Raw genomic sequence first — 24,428 nt, forward strand, 5'->3', positions numbered from 1 at the left:
TGTTTGTGTTAGACCTAAAAGCTACTTGAAGTTAGAGATGTGCACAAAAGATACCTTGGATGATAAAGAGAAGGGATTGTCTTCAGTGAATGATGGAGAATCAGGTGACAGCAATTAAGAGAAAAGCAAGATGGTGAATTATAATGGGGTTAGGCTCAAAGTAGCAGTGGGCTTTGCTTGTTCATGTTAAGAAAGCCAAGTCTTCATGGGACAGCTTAATTCAGTAAAAACTAGAAGGCAGAAGAGGTGTTCAAGAAGGAAGCTGAGACTACACTGCTGATGACCTGACCACAATTCTGGGAACACAGTGAAAAGATGTGGGTAGCACAGGAAGAGTGCACAGTTCACAGCTGCACAAAGGCAGGAGGTCCGTCGTTAACGGGCAACTGTGAAGCATCAGAAATCTCACAGTGCCTAAGTTAATGTGCATAGACCATAGTGGGGTTTGTTCTGATAGTTTCTTAGAGGAGAGTGGGTGCTCGTTCTTGTACTGGAGTAAGGTGGCATTAGTAAGATGGCTTCCTAGTAGCCCTCCCCTCATACAGCGTCTGGCAATAATTGATGGCTTTAAAAGGAAATGGCACAACGGATGAGAGTTCACAGATAAACTGGTGATTGCAGGTGGACAAGCTCAGGACAAGCATGATAGCAAAGGGCATACTGTTAATAAATAAGTTTGACTGAAGTGATGACTAGTAGATAAGCTGCCTTTGAAGGAGACCGAGGAGCTAGATATAGTAGGGGGAAAAGGCTGGCTACATATACAATATTAAAGACCGTGTCTTGACTGAGTTCTCTACCCTCAGTTACTTGGGCAGAAATAGACAGCTGAAGACCAAGCCATCATGTAACCCCGTGACCAGGTTTCAGGCCATGTTTTTAGTTTTCCACAACTTCTTTCTGTATAAAGTGGGACCTGATAAATTACTCTATCCCAGAGGTTGGCAAACTATCGTCCAGAGGCCAAATCAAGTCTTCGTTTGCAAAGAAAAAGTTTTGTTGGAACACAGCCCTGCTCTTCACTTCCGTTTTGCCCATGGCATCTTTCACATTACAATGGCACAGTTGAGTAGCAACAGAAACAATATGACTGGCAAACCTGAAAATATTTACCACCTGGCCCTTTACAAAAAAAGTGTGGTGACTCTTCTGTTCCGTCTATATTTGTTACATCTGCAGTAGAGATATATTTTCTATTGACATACTTACTTATATAGCTTGCTAATTAGAAACAGGGGCTTAGAAATGTTTTTAGCTCAATTCTTTCGCCTCACTTAATTGGACAACACTTAAACATATTAAAACATTATCAAGGTCACTAATTTTGTGATTAGTATATAGTATTTTGCCTTTTCTCATACTGCTTATAAAAAATTTGAAGATTATTCTTTGTTCATGAAAAAGTTTGAAGTTTCTTCTCCTTTTCCCTAAATATAAGATGATTATGAGTCCAAATAAGAGATAATCACAAAGAGAATTGTATTTTCTATTCTAAGAGGTAAAAGTTCAATTATTTGCATAAAGTGGGTGAAATTGGTGAGGTGTAAAACAGTAGGTGCTAAATTTCTAGAATTATAACCAATTCCACACTTACCTAGTTACACTGCATTTTTAAAATCTTCCAAATATAACACAATTCCAAATAAAACTTGTCAAACATGTTGATTGGTGGAATGAAGCCACAGACCATGAGTTTGAGACAGCCATCATACAGAATAATTTAAAAATATAATAATGATGGTAGCTACACTGTGGGGAGCACAGCATAGCAGATAGAGAAGTCAAATCACCATGTTATTAACGTAACTGTGGGTCAACTATACTCAAATGAAAAAAATACTTTAAAACCTGTAATAATGAAAGTTCACAGAAGTAAGCTAAACCACACTTTTTAAAAAAAAAACCTACATTCCTATGAAATATTAGGTCAAAAAATAAATAAAAATAATTATAAATAATTTATAAAATTATGAAGATGATAGCATTATTTACAGAAATGTTTGTTATACAAAGTTCCACATAAATATAAAATTATTGCATACATTATTGAACAAAAAACTATTAAAATAAATTAATATTGTAAGACAGCAGAAAAATAACAGCTAAATGTATTTAGAAAAGGAAGCAAATAGAAGGAAAGGAAACAAATTGATGAGATTGGTTTGGAGCTTCAAAATAAGAATGGTCACTGTAAAGTGAGAAAATTATTATTATTTGCAAGTAATATTTATCTGCCTATAGCACACAAGAAATATCTGCAAAAATCTATTAAAATAAAAAAGAATATGACAAGCTGTCTACTTACAAAATAAATATTCACAAATTAAAAGTTATTTACATACTACAAAATCTCAGAAAATCTAATGGGAATATAATTTTTTTTTTTTACAAAAGTCAATGAAGTTATTTCAAATAACCTGTAACCATCTTAACAAGAAATACAAGAAACATAAATAGCTCTAAAATCTTTGCTAAAAGGTCTTAAAAGAAGATATACAAAGTGGAGAACAGAGGTTTATTTTCCTGAATATCAAACCATGATATTGTAAAAATTCTTCCCAATAAATATTTATAAATATTTAATGTACTTGCAAATAACATCTCCATAGATTTTTTTTTAATTACTTTGAAGTTCATCAGGATGGAATAAACAGGAGTGAATAAGTTGTTTCCTGAAACAGTGACGAATGAGACAATCCTATCTCTCTAGAATATTAAAATGTAATTTAAAGACAAAATAATTAGGTTTCTGGTAGGTAGTGAATTAAACATGTGCATTTTCTTTTGCTCTTTTCTGAACCCCCTGAAATAACAGTAAAACATGTTTTTCATTTTCTGTAGTCACAAAATTGCAGGAATAAAGACACTGGAGGAAGAGATGACAGCCACAAAATTCGAGAAGCTTCGGAGCAGAAGAGGAGTGGTAAATGACTCAGCAGAATACAAAAAAGTAAGTCCTGAGCAGGCAGTGTAGTGAGTCCAGTCGTGCTGTAGAACCTTCCAAAGGTTCACTGACGCCCCTGCTTACAGTGGGTGCTGGACTCTCCCCCACAGCTGTGCTCGTGGCATGTACGCCAGATTCTGTTACTGTCTCTAGAGGAAACCCTCAGACTGTTGCGAAAGAGATAAATAAGAGAGACCCTTCTGCCTGGAATAAGGGAGGGAATATAGAGGCCTAATTTCTTTTCTTTTCTTTCTCTTTTTTCTTTTTTTAAGTAATTTCCACCCAATGTGGGGCTCAAACCCAAGACTCTGAGATTAAGAGTCAGATGTTCCACCAACCTACCCAGCCAGGCATCCCAGCATAATTTCTTTTTTAATTGAACTTTCAACCAAGCGTGTGTGCTCCACTTTCACCCATAATGGATGTGATGCCAGCCATTCTTCAGGTCATGGGTCAAACAGAATTACTGTAAGCAGGGGCCTCAGCGAATCTTTACTCAATGACATAATGACACATCTGGCATTAATCCTCTACTGAGCTCCCAGGGTGTGGGCATTTTACACCCTACACGTGGCTGATTGAAAGATTCTTTTCTGGGGGAACTGACTAGCCTGAGGAAAAAAGTTTTGAAGATACACTGGGGGCAAAGCAATCCTTCTCAAACTAAGTTCTGTGGGAGAAGTAAACCCTAAGGCTCCAGAGCTTCCATCGGACACAAAGAATTAAATGATCTTCTCTGAATCTAGAATGATACCAGCTAAATAACTCCTTTGGGACAAATGAAAAGCAGTCGCTTACGTAACATTCTGTAGAGCCAATTTCTCTTTCAGACACTGTTGAGAAAGGCCAGGCCTACAATGAAGTCCCCAGTCTGCAAAACCCACCCTTGCATAGAAAATGTTAATCAGCTTCTTTGTGTTCTTCTCTAAGGTATGCAAATAGGCAAGGAGAATATCTGAGGGAATATTCTAACAGAAGAAATGGAGGCCAAAATAAACAAACAAGCAAACAAAGAGGAGGAAAAAAATGTAGAAAAGCAGACCATGTGAGTTTCTATAATATTGCATCTATGAGACAAGAACAAAGTGTTTTGATAAATGAATATTTGAGAAAAAAAGAACTTTAGAAACCATAAATGTATTAGCAGAAACGAAAAAATATATATAATGATTGGAAGATAAAATTAATACACCATCCTGGCGAAGCTGGAGAGCTAGGTTCTTGTCTCACGGAGTCTAGGAATGAATCTCACGGACAAATGAGAGTGAGTAAAGCGACAGAAGGTTATTAAGCAAGGATACAGAGAAAGCTCTCAGGAGTGAGAGGGCGCCCAACAGGGTTGCCACTGAGGGCTTTTAGGGCTGGCCTTTTATAGAAAGCTAACCAGAGAACATAAATCTTTTTGACTTCTATACTGGCAGCGCCATTGATTAAGGACTAGTGACATCTTTAATGGCTTACTTCTTTTAAGGTCTGGTTATTTTCTGTTGACCACAGGAAACTGTCATAAATAAGTTGTCCCCCTTAGACACCTAGGGCAGGGTGGTCTGGAGTGTTCCCTTATCTCTGGTTTCCTTACACCTCCACATTTTTGGGATTTCTGTGAGTCTGAGCACTGAGCCCCCTGTCTACTTCTCCCTACCTAGCCCCACCTGTCCCTTACTCACTGGGAAGCAGAACAAAAGTTTAAAAATGAAGAAAAGCAGTGAGAAGATTTTTTTAAAAAATAAGTTCAGTCCAGAAATTCCAACATGCAAATCAGAGTTCTAAAAAGAGAAAATCAGGAAAAAGAATCATCAAAGAAAAAGCACAGAAATAGGATCATAATCTTCATTTTGAAATGACACACTAAGTATTCAACACAATGGCAAAAAATGAACTCACGCTAAAGGTGCTGTTTCATACAACTTTAAAATTTAGGGAACATAGAAGAAAAATCAAACAAATACCATTATGAAGGCTAAAGAATCAGAATGTCAACAGCAACACTAGAAGCTTAACCACAATGTTGTATTGCCTTTAAGATTCCAGAGTGATAATTCTTTCCAACCTAGAATTCTATTCCCAGCCAAACTAATACAAAAATGTCAGAGTGGAATAGAATATACTTTCAGATAGAAAATACCTCCCAAATCTTATCTTCCATGCCACCTTTCTAGGAAGAAACCAAGAAGAAATCAAGAAAGATGAAATCATGGAATTTAGAAAACAGAAAAACAAACAAGAAAGAGAAAAGGAAAGGAAAGGAAAATGGTAAAGGGAGATTCTCAGATGACAGCCTTGCCGTAGTCCCTGGAAGCAGCCAGTTCTGACTGCAGCAGGTCAGGAGGCTCAGGAAAGATGTCTGGAAGAAGACGGAATTAATAAAATACTGTTGTATTTAAAAGCATTGAGAGGTGATTAAAGCGAATGGAAGAGATTTGGGAGACACTGTACATAGAAACAAATGATGATGACTCTTAACTTCAAGGGAAAAATTTGTGTAGGAAAATAGTGTAATCTTACTGCACTGCATCGTTCTTCTGTGAATTCATTTCACATAGTCAAATATGTCAAAATAGAAAACACAACTCTGGCCAGTGTTATGACATGACCACTTTGGGAGCATTGGGAGACAGTATGCATGCATATAACTGATAGAGTGATAGAGGGAATAATAGTTCTTATTTTCAAGAATGCAAAGTCAACAGATAATGATATGTCATGAAGCACACAGTTTAGAGATACAGAGGTAAATACCAAAAGAAACGCCTGAAAGAGTTGCAAGGGCTTGCCCCCTTACAGCACACAGGCACTCCCCTCTCCCTGTTCTGTGTGTCAACTCCTCTTTCATCATGGTTCCAATTGTACCCAATACTGTGAAATCCAGGAGTTCAGGTATCACATCGGTTTTGTGATCCGTTGTACTCCTGGCACCCATCATAATGACGACAGCAAAATGAGTGCTTAGTAAGTATTTGCGGAATAACAATCAAATACCACAACTAATTAATTATTGAGCACAAAAATGCAAATCATAAGCAAACTTAAAATATTGTGGATTTTAAATTCAGCAGGAGAAAGATAAATACCATATGATTTCACTCATGTGTGGAATTTAAAAAACAAAACAAACGAGCAAAGGGAGAACAAAAAAGAGAGAGAGAAAGGCAAACCAAGAAACAGACTCTTAACTATAGAGTGCAAACTGATGGTTACCGGAGGGGAGGGGGCTGGGGAGATGGGTGAAATAGGTGAAGGGGATTAAGGAGTGCACTTGTGATAAGCACTGAATGATGTATGGAGGTGCTGAATCACTGTCTTGTACACCTGAGACTAATATTACACTGTATGTTAACTGGAATTTAAGTAAAAAATATTATGGATTTTCAAATCCTAAATCATATATTTGTAAATTAAATTCAGCCATACATTAACAAATTAATTCACCATAATTTAGCCAAATTTATCCTGGAATGCATTTATTAAAAGACTGTATCTAACTAACATGACCAATAAGAAAAAAAAAATGTGCTTATGTCACCACTAGAAAAGATATGATTATCTTCAACATTAGAAATTCTAGAAATGGATTCCATTATTAACCAAATTATATCTTTAAACAAAACAGAAAGAGAAGAATAACCATGAGACCAATAGTCATCATCATTATACTTGCTTTTAAGACACTATTTATTTCCTTTAAAGTAAGGAAGAAGAAAAATGTGCTTATTTACTCAACCATTATTTAACATTATTCTGTGCACTGTAGAGACTGCAATTGAAAAACTGGGGGAAAAAATCCAAAAACTAATAGAAAAAAATCTTTCAGTACAATCACAATTCTTTTAGTTCCTATCTACAAGAACCAGTTGGAAAAGTATAATGAAAAAGTAGGAAAAGATCCTATTTACAAAAGTGAAAACACATATAAAGAAGTTAGGAAGAAACTCATGCAAATGAGTAGTCAGAGATATTGGAGGAAAACCAGTAGTGAGGCATTATTAGATCAAAGAGAAAAAACAATGTTTTAAGAGAGAGGGAATTTAGAACAGTGTCAAAAGCTGGTTAGAGCTCAAGTAAAGCGGGGACTTAAATACAAACACTGGATAGCAAGACAGATAATTGGACCTTTGGTGAAACGCCTGTGTAAAGAAAACCACAGAATTTTACTGAAAGACGTCCAATACTTAGTCAATAAGGAAGCATACCCTGTTTCATGATGAAAAGACTTTTATCTTCCTGAGACTGATATTTTAAATTAGTGCAATTTCATTCAGTATCATAAGTGTTATTGTAGAACTCAGTAATGAAAGTACAGATTATTTGTTTTCAACATGATAATATAATCTTTGTTAGCCCAAATTCTTTATCCTTAATGGAGAAGCACCAGATTTCCTAATTAAATGAAAGGGGAAAAAAGGATACTGCTATTATCTGATGTTTTACTGCAAGTAAAATAAGCTGTAAAAATTGAACAAGAGATAAAAACTACCATTATTTTCAGATAATGTGACAGAGCATAAGAGAATTCAGTAAGTTAGCAAGGCATAAAATTAATATACAGAGATCAATGTCATTTACATCATCAGAATCGAATGTGAAAAAAAGACTTGATTTCCTATAGCCACAAAATATATAAATATCCAAGAAAGAAACTTAACCATAAATGTGAAAAACCTTTATGAAGGAAAAAAAATTTTTTTTTTAAGATTTTATTTATTTATTCGACAGAGATAGAGACAGCCAGCGAGAGAGGGAACACAAGCAGGGGGAGTGGGAGAGGAAGAAGCAGGCTCCTAGCGGAGGAGCCTGATGTGGGGCTTGATCCCATAACGCCGGGATCACGCCCTGAGCCGAAGGCAGACGCTTAACCGCTATGCCACCCAGGTGCCCCATGAAGGAAAAATTTTAAATACTACTACTGAACACAGGAGAAGGCTTGTACAAATAGAAATATGTAACATGCTCAAAATCCACATTATGTCATCATCCCTAAGCTATTTTAACAACTTTATTATGTTTCTAATATTTTAAAAAAGATTTCCTTGGAAGTAGACAATTGATAATAAATATAGAAAAATAAACAAAAAAAGAAGAGTCAGAAACGCCTCTGAAAGAGGAGCAATGGGTGAGAGATGTTTTACCAGGTGTTCAAATGTATTATGAACCTCAGTAGTTAAAAGAGTGGAAAATGTACATGAACAGACAGACCAATGGAATTAGAAAAGGAAGCCCAAAAATAGACCCCCAATAGAAGTTGAAATTTAATATATGATCAACATGGCATATCAAATCAGTGGCAAAACAGGGTTGACACAATTACATTGTCAATTAGACCAAAAGTATGTCAAATCCATACTTTAAGTCATACCATATTGTAAACTAATTCCAAAAAAATAAAAGGAAAGAAAAAAAGCAGTTTAATTACCAAAAAATCATTAATTTATATTTTAAAATGAAATAATAAAATATAGGAAGAAATCAAACGATTCATTACAACTTTCAAGAAAAGAAGGCTTTTTTATGATTCAAACTTCAGAAGCCATAAAAATTTGAATAAATTTGTAAAGAGCTCCTAGAAAAAATTCCATTAAAAAAATTGGAGAAAAAGAAATACAGTAGTCTTTAAACATGGGAAAAGATATTTAATATTACTCATATAATTAACTGTGAAACATTTTTCATGATCAGATTAGCAAAAATCCAAAAATTAAATAATACACAATGTTGTTAACACAGGGAGGAAACAAGTATCCACATACATTGCTGGGGAGAGTGTACATTTATATGACCCTATACAAAAGGTAATTTGGTAAGATCTATCAAAATTATATATGCTTGTGCTTTTTGATCCAACAATTCTAACCCCGACAAATTACTCTACTGATACAATTATTCTTTCGCTTATTTGGGTATATGCAAGTTTATTCATGATAGTATCGTTTATAATGGCAAAAGACTGGAAAAACTAAATGTCCCATCAACAGGGGACTAGTTATACAGATTATGGTATATCCATAAAATGCTATCAAATTATAAAAAAAGAATAAAAATTTCTATTATATCAAATTATAAAATTATAAAAAAAGGTTAAGAAAGCTGCCTATATACTAAAATGAAGATATTCCCAAGGTATATTGTTAGGTGATAAAAGTATATTGTTAAGAAGTAACTTTCATTTAAAAAGAACAGAAATTAAGAATCTATAATTGCTTTATTGTGCATAAAGAAACTTTGAAGGATACATATGAAACAAATGTTAGTGGTTAGTGGTTAGTGGTTTGTGGGAGAAGGATGGCATGGGAACCATAAAGATGATAAACAAGAAAGAGAGGAATAATTTCCACCGTATAGCTTCTGATACCTTTTGGCTTTTGAATGCCATGCCTGTGAAAAATATTTACTTTCATAACGCCAAAAGATTTTTAGATTTACCAGGAAGAATAAATAATTAGGGATAGACAAAATTGTGAGAAAGCTGTCTTTCCCTATCGGATAGCAAAATGCACTCTAAAAATGCAGCTGTGAATTAACAATGAAGCTGTGCTATATTGGCCCAATAAAAGTAGCCATGGCAATGGCAAAAAACACAGAAACACACCTACACGTGTACAACATATGGTACATAAGAAATACACAGGGCGGCTTGGTCCGTTAAGCATCTGCCTTTGGCTCAGGTCATGATCCCAGGGTCCTGGAATTGAGCCCTGAGTCTGGCTCCCTGCTCAGAGGGGAGTCTGCTTCTCCTTCTCCCTCTGCCCCTGCTCATGTTCTCTCTCTCACTCACTCTCTCTCAAATGAATAAAAACTTAAAAAAAACAAAAAAAGCAATATGATACATGTCAGGAGAAAAGACAGATTATTCAACAAATGCTAATGGAATCAATGGGCAACAATTTCAGAGAAAAATAAATTTAGATCCCTACCTCATACCATATTGTAAACTAATTCCAAAAAAATAAAAGAAAAGAATTAAGCATTTTGAATGATCGACCTACTGCCAAGAGAATTCTAGATCTCGTTTATGAGGATACGGTGTCTATAGCTGGACTCCAAGCCTGAAAACCACTTAAAATGTTCTGTGAATAAGCCAAATTAGAACTCCCTCAGAGAAGAAGACTTTCATAACCATCTCAGTCTCAATGACCCAAAAAACCCCACTTATTTCAAATCAGCTCTTCGCAGGCAGTTAAACAGAAACTTCTGTTGCTTATGCTGCAACCTATTTTCCTCACTAAAAATTCACAGCTATCCTCTGTTGCCGGTTTGAACTACCCAGCAATAATAGTTTTGAGCATTCTTTTTAGGTTTCCATCGTACAGCAGGTACCTAAGTGGTTCTTATAATTGGCCCATCTTCTAGGCTGTGCTGCGGCTATCTGGGCGTTTTCCTAAAAGGGCTCCTGATTTGCACTGGAACTCTAAATCTAGATTCTCAGCATGAAATTATTTTTCTTTGACTTTTTCCCCCCAGCATCAATTTCCTTCATGAATTTATGTTTTAATGCTAACTGCACAGTCTTTGAGTCTAACACTTTATCTTGTAAGTTAGGCAATGACTACAAAAAACAAAACTACTTGTATCTTATGATTTCTTTCCCTTTTCCTTGTTCTGCTCTCCTTTCTATCCATCAAGGACTTTATTCGTTAACCCCCAAATCTGTCAATTATATGGTTTGCAAACAAATGAGGTGTCTGGGTCTACGGAGTGTATTTCTCCTAATTTTTTTGTTTGCTCTTGTTTGCTTCCTTGTTTGCTTTAATTAAGCAGAGCTAGGGAGTGAAGTGGAGTCAAATATACTTGGTTCAGTTCCCATATTTACTTGCTATATGAGAGATCACACATGCATTCCGTAACCTTGCTGGGATTCAGATTCCTCACCTATAAACTAAGGGTGACACCCACCTCCAATGCTTGCTGTGAGGATTAAATGCATGTCCCTGTAATACTGGGTATATTGCTGCTAACAATAAATCTTAGTTGTTAATTTACCTTCTAAATGCCTACAATTTTTGGCAATTATGAATACTGATGATGTTGCCTCTGCAAGACCACGTGGAACCGTGGCCTCGGCAATCTCTGCTGCTTCTGTGCAAGCACATCTCTGCTGCTGTGCAGCGCTCATCCTTTGGGTGTAAGTCACAAACATCTATTCTACCCGAAGAAAGTAATGTTTTTCCTAAGCTGTGATGCTAAGGGGATGCTCTCAGGGCAGAGATGTAGAGTTCTTTGGAACAATTCTCCTATTCCAGAAGCGATACAGATTAGTTTTTAGCTGCCCACAGAGAGAAATATTTCTGCACAGGGGGAGACGTGATGTCTGTGGAGTCAACCTGAGGAAGCTTAGGAAATGGATTGTGAGTAGCAAATGCGTTTTCGCACTGAGCTCTGGTTCAGGAACCCACCCAGAGGCCCCGAGTGAGACGGCCAAGTGCACAGCACGGCACTGTGGGTTCCTGCGGGAAACTGTAACTGGATGGATGCATTAGTCTGCAGGAGAAGATCTGCTTCAGGACTGCAAACCTGTTTGTGATGTTCCTTTCCTGAGAGCATGCTTGTAACCTATATAAATCAGTGATTCAAATGCTCTCTTGAATATAGCTCTGACTACAAAGAAATGACTCAAGATTCAGATCCAGGTTCACACTTGGAAACCTAAACTTACATGGTGGACACCTGCATCCACCTGGCACAAGTTATTTAGTCCAAGCCGTGTGACTTCTGACAAAGTAACGCATATGTGTTGGTGAGGCTAAGGGGTTCCAGAGGCACGATGGACACCAGAAATTATTAGAAGCCTACAATACAGAAACATGGGAAAGAAGGAAAGAAAGAAAGAAAGAAAGAAAGAAAGAAAGAAAGAAAGAAAGAAAGAAAGAAAGAAAGAAAGAAAGGAAGAGCAAGAAAGAGGAGGAAGGAGGAGGAAGGAAGGAGGGAGGGAGGGAATAGAGAGACAGAGAGAGAGAAAGAAAGAAAGGAAAAGAAAGAAGAAAGAAAAGAAAAGAGAAAAGAATAGAAAAGAAAAAAAAGGAAAGGAAACGAAAGAAAAAAGAAAAGAAAAGAAAAACGAAACCTGGCCAGGTAAGCGTGCTGCTTCTTTCATGAGTAATGAGTAATAAGCAAAGCCCTTCGAGCTGGACTGGGGCTTTCTTAGCTGTGTGGATAGGCAATATAGATACATAAATATTATTCATCAGATTTCAGGCAATGAGAGCTAGAAAAGGCCATATTCAGATCTGAGATACTATAGGGAATGGGAGGGAATTTCTCTGAGGAAAATAATATAGATGGCTCATCTTCTAAATCCAGTGTATTTCTATATCCTCCCACTCAAGTGTCCACAGCCACAAGTGACAGAGGGAAAATTGATAGGGTTGGAAAACAGAGAGAGAAATTGCCTTCCCTGATGTCTCACCACCTGGTTTCCCTGTGGATATGATGATGCCCACCACTATCCCTAAACATGCTATTTTAAACAAAACCAAGAGTAATGCCAACAAATATCAGTGCGGTTTAGCAAAGAGATAGATAGAGATTTTACTTCTATTCTGAGGTAAAATTGATGAGGAAAGATGTTGGGGTTTGCAGCAGATGGCCAAGAAAGAATTCTTGAGATGTCTTTGGTGCAAAAAGGCGGTTTTATTAAAGCACGGAGACAGGACCTGTGGGCAGAAAGAGCTGCACAGAGGTCATGAGGAGTGGTCCATTATATACTTTCAGGTTGGGAGGGGGTTAGGGAATAGTGTAAGTCTCTAAGGAATTTTGGAAGCAAGGCTTCCAGGATCTTGAGGGGGCGAGGTATTGTTAGGAAAAGGTCATTTATTACTGTCTCATAAAATTTTAGTCATGAGACCCTTCAGATGTATATTGGTTCGCCATATGCTTGGGGGATGATTGCCAACATGTTGTATCTTGGGGCACAGAGATAAAGGAGGTTTCCAAAGGAATTTTTATATGTTAAAGTACACTCACAGGATCCTGGGGGGAGGGGGGGTCAGGTTAAGATTGTCTTTTGCCCTTAGCAAAGTATTAACATCAGGCAGCTGAGTTCCTCGAGGAATGTCACCCTGCCTATTTCAAGGACTTGTCAATGGGCTGTAAGTAGTAAGGACACCTAATTTTTCTTTTGCCTTCATTTCCCACATCAAAATGACATTTGACTAAAGTCTTTAGGAGATCTACTTGAAGAAAAGAAAAAAAAAATAAGTGTCTTAAAGGCAGAGAACACAACGTCCCTCACCTCCGTGGGCTCAGCTTTTTAAACAAACTTTTTATAATAGATTTAAAAATTTAGATTTATAGAAATAGATTTATATTTACAGACAAGTTGCAAAGACAGTGTTCCCATATATCCCCCACATACTTTCAACAACTGTTACCATCTTACATAGTACAACACATTTGTCACAACTAATGAGCCCAAACTGCTACATTACTATTAACTACATTTCCCATTTCCATTAGTTTTTCCTAATGTCTTTTTTCTGTTCCAAGATTTCATCGGGGACAAAAGAGTACATTTAGTTGTTATGTCTAAGGCTTCTCTTGGCTGTGATCATTTCTCAGACTATTGTTGTTTTTCATGACTTTAATAGTTTCGTGGTCAGATACTTTGCAGAAAGTTTCCTCATTTGGAGTTTGATATTTCTCTCATAATTAGACTAGAGTTTAGAGTTTCAGGGAGAGAGACAACAGAAGGATTTGCCCTTCTCATCACATCATATCAAGTGCACCTGCTATCAACTGCCTTTATCACTGATTATGTTAAGCTGCATCGCCTGTCTCAGGTAGTGTTTGTCAGGTTTCTCTGTTGCAAAGTTATTCTTTTTTCTCCTTTTCCATATTGTACTCTTTGGAAGTATGTAACCAAGTAGAGCCCACACTTTAAGAGTGGGGAGTTATGCCTCTTTGAGGGGAAAGTATCTACATAAATTATTTGGAATTCTATGCAAGAGATTTGTCTTTTCCATTTTTCTTATTGCATCATTTATTTATATTACTATTGAGTCATGGATATTTACTTATATTTTGGGTAATCATCTAATACTACTCTTTTCTTGTTGCTAAAATTGCTCCAGGCTTGGCCATTAGGAGCTTTTTCAGTTGGCTCCTACATTCCATGGACAACTACTCATCATTTTGTTCTTAGAGCCCCTCATTACTTCCTGCTACTATATTATGCCCCACACTTTTCTTGTATGTACTCTGGTCCAGAAGGAGCTTGGTTTTCAGCCTAGCATATTATTCTAAGATTTCCATAATGTATTTTCATATACAACATTAAACCATAATTTCAGAGAAACAATGTCCTTACAGATTAGTTCTCACTAGATCTAGTCAAAGTGAAACAATGCCCTTCAGTATATTCAACAAACTATAACATTATATCTAGTGCATTTTAACTTTCAGCTTACATGGGGTATGCCTAGGAGACATCTTCAAATTTTCTTTACCTGGAGGGAAAAAAGATACTATTCACAGTTCCTAGGGTACTGGGAAATATTTCTTACCAAAGGAAGAAAAAAAGACATAACAAAGAGAAAAGAAATAAAATGATAGGGAAAAACATGAGGCCAAAAAATGGGTGAAGATAAAAAAAAATGTCCAGAGGGGCCAAGAAAATATAGGTGGTGTGGAGATGGGTAAAGCCTGGTTGGGGTCAGGATCTATAGACATGAGAGCAATGACTAAAGTGAGCAAAAGGTGGGGCCATTAAGCATTTTTCTGGAATAGAAACTGTCTGTTGTAGAGACTCTTCAACTTTTATAAAATGAAGGATGTCACCTAGAGAGAGTGTTCATTTTAGAGGTCAATCTTTAACTTTTGAATTTTACTTCCGTAAAAGAAAAACTTTCTTAGTACCCTTACATCAACTATATATCCAAAGTTTCTGCACTTGACTAACAAAAATATGATTTTATTGCCTAAATATTTTGTAGCCACCTATCCTTGTGATTGGACCCATTTCAGGCACTTTGAATAAGCAGTGAAAGAAACAAAGTTCCTGCATTTAGGAAACTTACATTCTAGTGTAGAAAGATATGCAAAATAACAATAGCAAGAAGAAGAAAAGAAGAAGAAGAGGAGGAAGAAGAAGAAGAAGAAGAAGAAGAAGAAGAAGAAGAAGAAGAAGAAGAAGAAGAAGAAGAAAGAAGGGGAGGAAGGAGAAGGAGAAGAAGGAGGAGGAGAAAGAGAAGGAGGAGAAGGAAAAGGGGACGAAGAAGAAATGAAGTAGTCTAATGGTGGTTGTAAGTACTAAGAAGAGCAAAGAAACACATAAATGAAGATAAAGTGTTGGAATGGAATGCAAGATCTACTTTCTATATAGTGGACAGAGAATATTCCTCTAACAGGAATTGGAGCCGAAACCTAGAAAAGTAGGAGAAAAGCATTCTAGGCAGAGGAAAAGCAAATACAAAGCCTGTGAGGTGGGCAGCTTGACTTGTTAAGAAACACAAAGAAGACCAACGAGGAAAGAAAGTGATAGAAGCAACAGGGAGCAGGGCAGGACCTGAAAGTGTCTTGCAGGACCTAGGAGAAATGGAAGCTATTCGAGGATTTTTAAAATAAAAATGACATGATCTGACATATTTTGAAAGGCTCATCGGGCTGCTCTATGTAGATTAGACTGGGGAGAGAGGGATGGCAGTCAAAGATGTGTTTATAAACATAGATTTTAGGATGTACTATATGGTGACTAACATAACATAATAAAAAATTAGTATAAAAAATAACCATAGATTTTATTATGATTCACAACAGATCAGTAGACTGTTGTCTTGAAAAGAGAGTTTGTTACTCACAGTTCCGAAGAGGAATGGGCATGCCAAGTCTGCAGGGGATAGGTGAGGAAGCACTGGGGTTGGGCAGGAGGCAGAGGGAGCTAGAGGAAAACATGGGCAAGAACCTGGAGTGTGGTTTCTGTGGGAAAGGTAAGACAATGCAGGCTCTGCAGGTTTGGGCTTGGTTGGTTGAGTAATTTCATCAGGCTGTATGGTTGCTCTCCGGTTGTCTTTTAGCTAGCCCTAGGGTAATTGGGGGGGGGGGGATAATGGTCTGGACTGTAATAGCTCTATTAAGGAGGTGATAGGAGGTGTGGGCTTGGATTGGTTTGTTTGCATATGAAAGGAGTACTTGCTGACCGGCACTATTTGGATCCCTAGAAATTGGCTAGCCCTGGGAGGGGTAATCTCTTCAGGGTCAGCAAGACCTCAGATGTCAAAACATCAGAAACGTAGTTAATAGAGGATGGAAGCAGAAGAAATACTTAGGAAGCTATTCAATAACTCAAGCAAGAGAAAATGAAGAGAAATGACTGAGTTTGGCTATATTTTAAAAGAATAGCTGACAGGCTTTGAAGATGATTTAAGTGTGGTATGTGAAAGAAAGAGAAAAGTCAATGATGACTTGGTGATTTCGGGTCCAATCTACCGCAAGAAGAGAGTTGCCATTGACTGAGATAGAGAAGAAAATCAAGAGTTTTGTTTTGAACTTACTTATTTTATGAACCCCAGGCAACTGGATATATGTGTCTGTAATCCAGGATATGGTCCTGGCTGGACCATCTGAGTCATCAGTACGTAGATTGCATCTAAAACCATAGAACTAATTCAGAGCTCAATTTATTATTGATAGACAAGGAGTCTAAGGACAGAGTCATGGGTTGTTCAAATATATGCACCTCAGGAACATGAAAAGAATCCACTTGCCAAACAAAAAGGAGTACAAAGAGAGAGTGGTCTTCATTGCTGAGGGATCTGAGCCTTGGTTTTCTTGCCTATATTAAGTTTCTGTAGACTTCCACTCACTTGACCAATGGATGTGGTAGGAGACACACACAAAAATTCCCTGAGATTTAGACATATTTTGCCACCTCACTGCATAGTAGCAATCATAATGACTGGTAATAAAAATCAATCACTCTAGCCAACATCGCCTTTTTGGTTCTTGGGTTCAGTAGTGTCAGGAGCCTAAAGTGGCACTGTGGTGTCCCAGCTTCCAGTGCAGTGGAATAATAACAATTGTTGTTATCCAACCTTTAAACCAGCAGAATTCAAGGTCAAGAGAATGGAAGAAAAAATTTTGCAAATGGGTTATCAGGTATAAAATGGAAAAAAAGGTTCTAACTCTTTCATATATTCCATGAGTACCATATATTTGCCACAGATTCAAAGAGTATATTAAATACTGTGGGCAGTACTCTAATCCGGTAATGTATTAGTCCCAAGCTAATGCCATAACTGATTGTTCAATAATCCATTTCTCCACATTATAAGGCCAGCTGCTTCTGCATACATGTAAAAGTAGTAATTCTCTTAATAGTCAACTTGTTATTTCAGTTCTGTTACTGCAAAATAAGTTCCTTGATCAGAAACAATAACAGATGGGATGCATGACATTGACTAAGTCATAGATGGAAGCCACAGGGTGGTGTTTCTGGTAGAAGCATGATGGATAGAGAAAGCAAATCTATTTTCAGTATAAATATTCATTACAGGAAGGGCAAATTATTTCCCTCTCAAGGATAGAAGGGATCAAAATACAATCATCCAGCTACCAGGTAGCTGACTGGCCCTCCATATTCTGTATCAGTAGCTCTGCCTTGTCCTCTGCTATTGTCAAGTGGGTCCTCAGCAGTGACAGTAGCCAGGTATGTTTTGCCTAGATGTCCATGTTATAAAATACATACTTGGCCAGCATCCCTGATACCACAGCCACTTTGTTCATGAGCCCTTTGAGAAAGCATGAGAACTGTAGAGAAAGAGACTGACACTCACAAAGTGAGTTATTTGTCTGATTATTTAGAACCATCTCTGCAGTGGATGGCATTAAGAAGGCCTTTTTAGGGAAAACAAATATCCCCCTACTCTGAGACATCCATCCACATAGCTCTCCCATCTTGTCCATATCTTGTCATCATCAATCCTCTAATTCTATTCCTTCCAAGCCCCTGACCACTTGATCATACCATTAACCAGGCAGCATAAATCCAAAGTTCAGATTACCTCAACTCCTAGGCAAAATAGACAACCAGTTCTAACTATGGAATGATTTATCTGCCTTTTATACCCACCATTTAATGGGACTGTAATTCTCAACAATGAATTTATGGCAGGTGCCAGCATGTCATGTACAACCACGCATAAGCCAGACTCTAAATTTTTTTTCCTTACTCAACTGGTCCTAGGAGACTCCCTAGGTGGCTAGAAGATGTGCTGAAGTGTGGGTGAAAGTGCAAGAGAAGGTGCACTGGGGGTGTGGACCACCTGCTTATATTCTGTACATGTACTCCAGCCCAATCTTGGGTGTACCATCTCCATTTGATGAGGGTGTGCCACTTGGACACCTTATTTTATAGCTTGGCAGATCAAATAATACCCAATCAGTGATGGGCATCTCAGGTCTCTGGTCATGTTTGGTCTTACAGTTGGGCATTTAATCTCCATCAGGTACATTTGCAAACAAAATTTTTTGTCAAAAGAAGAGTGATTTGTAGAAAACTGTATGTTTTTGAAGGAACGTCTAAGGGACTTTGGTTTCCTTATCAGGGATTTTCACAGGCTCCCTTCAACATCCTGTTCTATCATGGACACTTAGAGCAACATTGGCTATACTATGGCATCGGAGTCAAGTAGGAAAGCTTCTTCTATGTAAGCTAGAGTGAGCTGAAGCAGCTTGTTTTGTCCTGCAGTCCACTCAAAGCCTTAGGAAGTATGAGGTACGAAGGTAACATACACTAATAAATGCTGTACATCTATATACCTTCCCAAATCCAAAGATGCAAACGAGACTTCCTTTCTTATTAGTAATAGTGCCTTAAAATGTAGCATTTTGTTTTTCATTTAGATGGACATCACTACACACCATAAACCACCGGATCCAAGAAACTTTACTGAGATTTCAGTCCCTAAGTGTGGGGTTTTATCTCCCAGCTTCTAAAATAATTGATCCACGGGCATTTATATTTCTTGCTTCTTCCTGTTACTGACCTCCCATCAGCATGACATCCACATTACAGAAGATTTGTACTGTGGGTTGGCATGAAGATCAAATTAAGACAAAGAGATAGAAAGTTAAGAGGGCACTAATTAAAGATTAAAAATTGTCCTGATATCTCTGCTGGGGGAAGTCAGGTGTATTTGTAGTGTGCACAGAAGGTTTGTTTTATATTCTCCAGTTAAAGAAGACAACTTCTGGAATGGAAGCTGGGATTGTAATCCTCATCTAATTAAGTTTATCAGTCCATTGTCATTCTCCAAGATCCTTGGAGCTAGAAAATAGAAGAGATCCTTTAACGTAGTCATAGAAATCCCCCTGTTTTCTGTGTCTTGAATTTAAAGTTCTAAGTTAAGCTCTATCATACATTTGGAAATAGCCAGTTTATTCTAACACATTCCTCCCGTCCATTCTCTGCCACCACCCATACTACCACAGAAGTGCCTTAAATTGGTATTTCACTAGAGAGGGCAATAACTATGAATTGAAGAAACTATTTCCATGCATTCCATGGACTACTGGAGTCCCATACACTCCTTTTAATATTTCACTCACTAAGAACACTTTCTCTGCTCTCATCTCCAGTGAAATATTCATAAAATTCATTTCTAGTTTCATCTCCTCAGGATAGTCTTGCTTAAGCAGAAGATACTCTTTCATCCTCTGAATTCTCCTGTAATAGTTATATTTGTAATTGATTTTAATAAAATCACATCTCTTCTGGCAATTACCTAAACTCTTACTTAAAATTGATGTTGTTTAGTTTTTGGTATGTGTATTTATAATTTCTTTCTCAAGCTAGATTGTAGTTATTTTAAAGGCAAGGATAATATTTGATAGATGTTTGATATTTTACGTATCTTGAAAGGGTTCTAGTTACGTGAACTGAATTCAATGGACCACTTATTTAAATCAAAGTCACAAAACTGGCTATGGAAATTGCTATCAAAATTATATACACACATACACATATATATAATTAAAATATATTTTATATATATATATACACTATTTTTTTGAGCTAGAAGGTTTTTGGACTTTTGGAATATTTAATTGCATTGGCAGAATATTACTTTCAGATTATTTTGAGGCATTTTTTCATGTGACAAACTTTACACCTTTCATCATCTTCCTGGGGGATGGGCCTAGATTTTCATGGGAGTTTAAATATTTAGCATGCCCTAAATTGTATTTGCCACAAAATCTTTTAGAGTTATTCTCTTTATCCTACAGTCACTGCCTTCATATTTCACTAAATAGAATACCAATGACATATTTAGTCATATTTCTTTGTAGTAAAATTGCTATACTTTTCTAAATTCACATTAGACTTCTGGGAACTTAATACATTGAAAAGTTACTTAATGTGAATGGATGTTTATCACTTATAAAATGCAATTACAGTGAAGAAGGCTGAAAAGAATATCCTGTGGGTACTGTCAGCCTTTCACTGAGGGAACCATGAAAGATGAGATACACCATACTATTGAAGTAATTAGAAATTATTCACACACACACACACACACACACACACACACACACACACACACGGGATGATGCAATTTTTGTCCTTCAAACAGATACTGCTGCTTGCATGCCAGGTAAGATTGCCTCTCCCCGAACCTCCTTGAAACTTTAAAATATTCATGGCAAAAACAGCCATGCCTTTTCTGATCTAAGTACCATGAATGAGAGTGGTTATATATAAGTTGACGATAACTTCTCTTGTTTTCCTTTAAGTATGCATTTAGGTTTTGCTGAAAATTAAAGAATAAGCTCAATTTTCTTTTCTTTCTCCATTCTCTCTTCCCACAGGGAGAGGGAGCAGGCACACAAAATAATAAAATCATTATGTGTTTAAGCAGAGACTAGAAACAACTCTGTGTGGGACATTCCCATCTGTGCCACTGCACCAGAATTAAAAATGAGTGTTCTCTCTGTGTACGCCCCTCTCTCCTGCCACCACTTCCCCACACACAGAAATTGTTTTCTCTCTAAGCTTGAAGGGATGTAAATGATAAGGCGTAATGTAAACCTGACCCAATCAGAAAGCATTTGTTTTGTTCTCAGGAAACTCTCCTCAGCATGATAGAAAAACCACTTGGCAACAATGGGCGGAAACAAAGACCAGAAATGATTTCCACATCAAAACACCAACGCACCTGTTAATTCCCTGACATAGTCATTTTTTAAGCCAACACTTAAAAAATAAATCCTATCCCAGTAATTCATTACATCTGCTATGATAGACATTCGGTTGAAATAATACTTATTTACTACTGGCTGAGAGAGGTAGTCAGCCATAACCAGGATATTATTTTGGGCACGAAAAAACGTGGGCTGTGATGTTCAAAAACTAATGAATAACTTTATCAGAATCTATACATTTCACTTGTATAAGAAAATATTTTCACTTTCTGCGTGTTCTACCATTGCACTAAAACTCTGATTAAATACTGAAGACAAAACTTACTTCTGTAACTTAGAAGCAAATTAATTTTTATAACAATTTTTATTGGCGGTTGATACATGTTTTGATTTCTTTAAAAACTGACAATGAATGTCTGTTGTCTTCTCATAGGATATTTTTTCAAACTTCTTCACTGTATCTGCATTTTATAAGTAATAAACATCCATTCACATTATGTAACTTCTCAATATGTTAAGTTCCCAGGAGTCTAATGTGAATTTAGAAAAGTATAGCAATTTTACTACAAAGAAATATGACTATGTCAATGGTATTCTACTTAGCGGAATATGAAGGCAGGGGCTGTCATATAAAGAGAATAACCCTACGAGATTTTGTGGCAAATACAATTTAGGGCATGCTAAATATTTAAACTCCTGTGAGGATCTAGGCCCATCCCCCAGGAAAGTAGTGAAAAGGGGTAAAGTTTGTCACATGAAAAATACCTCAAAAATAATCTGAAAGTAGGGCGAGGGGGATGGGTGAAATAGGTGATGGGGATTAAGGAGGGCACTTGTCCTGACGAGCACAGGGGTTGTATGGAAGTGTGGAATCACGATATTGTACACCTGAAACCGATATCATGCTATATGTTAACTAACTGGAATTTAAAAACTGAAGAAAAAAAGAAACAATCAGCTAAGCTGCACCTCAATTCCTGACCATAAAAACTGCTTAAAATAATAAGTGGGGTTTTTTTTGTTGTTACAAAAAAAAAAAAAATCCGAAAGTAATATTCTGCCAATGCAATTAAAATTAACTTAGCCACATAGAGAAAATGAAGGTCAAAAGTTTTCTTTTCCCCTTACAATTCTGAAGAAGTTGCTCATCACCTTCAGATTTTTAATACTGGCGAGTCTGAAGCCAGCCCGATTTTCCTGTTTTGTTGCTTAGACAGCATTCTTGTCACATTCTTTGTAAGTAACATGGAGACACTTCAAAAGAAAATACTGTGAACTTGGTATCATTCTATTAACTTCTCTTATACTCAGGAGACCCTTTTGATGTTATTCAAGAGTGGGATTTTTTTTCTTTTAACTCGCTTTGTATATTTTCATTTTGTCCACTATCTATCCTATTGCTCAACTTTTCCTCACAAAATTTGTGGGAGTTACTGAGGTTCTGCTAGGGTTTCCTCCACGAATACTGCCCAGCGGTAATGACATTCTGTTAGGAGGGAAAATTGCAAGTTGATTCAGTGTATCTTTGTTACCCAGACTATCTCAAGTGCAAATTCCCAAAGTTTTAGTATGTGGAAGGTATTACTCCACCGTCATAGAAATGACGTAGGTTTTCTTTAATTTGTGTCTTCTGTTGGTCATTGCAATGACAACTTGGAATCAGGGATTAGAGGACCCCAATGGGCTCATTTTACTTTTTCCCATAAGTACAACTGATACTTTGTAATCTAGTTTTGTTTCCACGTTAAAATAATACATGATGTATAAAATATAAGTTTTGTTGATAGATTAAAATACATTTGATTGATACATTTGATGCTGCTACTTACATTTTCAAAATTATTTTATCAAAATCACTTTTTTCAGCACAATAGAGAATAAAAAGCCATTTTGTACTGACTTCCAGACTGAAACCTAAGATTCCCCAAATCCAACGGATGTACAAATTGTCTATACTTGACAAATTTTTTAAAATGAATTTTAATCTGACTCTAGATTTATTGGGGGAGGGGAGCTTTTAAAATGCATAAGTATCACACTCAATTGTTCATCTATAATGCCGTAATTGAAGGTAGTAAGCCTTTGATGTATATTTGTAGTAGTCCATATTAGTGTGCATTTTTAAAGAGATTTTATTTATTTATTTGAGAGAGAGAGCATAAGCAGGGGGAGAGACAGAGGGAGAGGGAGAAGAAGACTCCCTGCTGAGCAGGAAGCGGCTGTGGGGCTCCATCCAAGGACCCCAGGATCATGACCTGAGCTGAAGGCAGATGCCTAACCAACTGAGCCACCCAGGGGCCCCTAGTGTGTATTTTTGAAAACAAAATATCTAGGTTTCTGGTAATTACTAAGGTGGAGTAAGCCAACTACAGTCTACCTCACCTACTGATTTCAACTCAAAACTCTGGGCAGACTACAAAGAGCAACTCCCTGAAGTCTCTGAAGAGTAGACACCAGCAGAAGAACTTAAGACTGAAGTAACTAACACCTTGAAAGAGACCCATGCATAGTAAGTTTCGCGTTTCTCTTCTTCGTCTCCTGGCATGGGTCCACCTGAGCTGTCTTCCATGAAAGGACCTGACTCCAGGTCTAGTCTCCTGGCCCCATGGCAGTGTTGACATCTCTGCTTAGCCTTGTAGCTTCTTAGCATCCACTTCTCATTTCTAATATCTAGCACAGCATACAATTTAGCACATTTCCTGGGTTCACTTCTCTGTAGTTCCCTTTTTCCCAGGGACTTAGCCTAATAATTTTCTTAAAATTTTCATTTATTTATTTGAGACAGAGAGAGGAAGACAGAGCACAAGTGGTGGGGGAGAGGAAGAGGGAGAAGCAGGCTCTCTGTTGAACTCGGAGCCCCACGTGTGGCTTGATCCCAAGACCCCAAGATCGTGACCTGAGCCAAAGGAAGATGCTTAGCCAACTGAGCCACTCAGGCGCCCCTAGCCTAGATGATTTTTTTGTCCTTCAATTGTAATTTTTGCTGGGAGACTTCCGTAAGCTCTCAGTCTCTGCTTTCTACTTGGCTGTTCTATCACACTTGAAAACACAGTGAGAGGAAGGCCTGGTGGAGAAGGCTGGCCTCTCCTTACTGTATGGCCTTGGCCTCTCATATCCTAGCTTTCCTTTTTTTCTTTTTAATTTTGTTTTTCAGTCTAACTTTTCTTATTGGTTCAGTGCAATAGCTGATCCAATGCAAGATACTCTGATGTAGCCAGAAATTAAAGTCTTTCTAATTTATGGTTTGTGAAGTTATTAATTATTAGTTTTACTGCCCAAACATGTTCCAAAAAAGCTTTGGAAATTAATAATCCTGGGGCACCTGGGTGGTGCACTTGGTTAAGCCTGTGCTCTTGGT

This window comes from Ursus americanus, chromosome 29 (genome assembly GCF_024610735.1).
Source record: "Ursus americanus isolate L20-20 chromosome 29, mUrsAme1.1.p, whole genome shotgun sequence".
In the NCBI taxonomy this organism is placed as follows: domain Eukaryota; kingdom Metazoa; phylum Chordata; class Mammalia; order Carnivora; family Ursidae; genus Ursus; species Ursus americanus.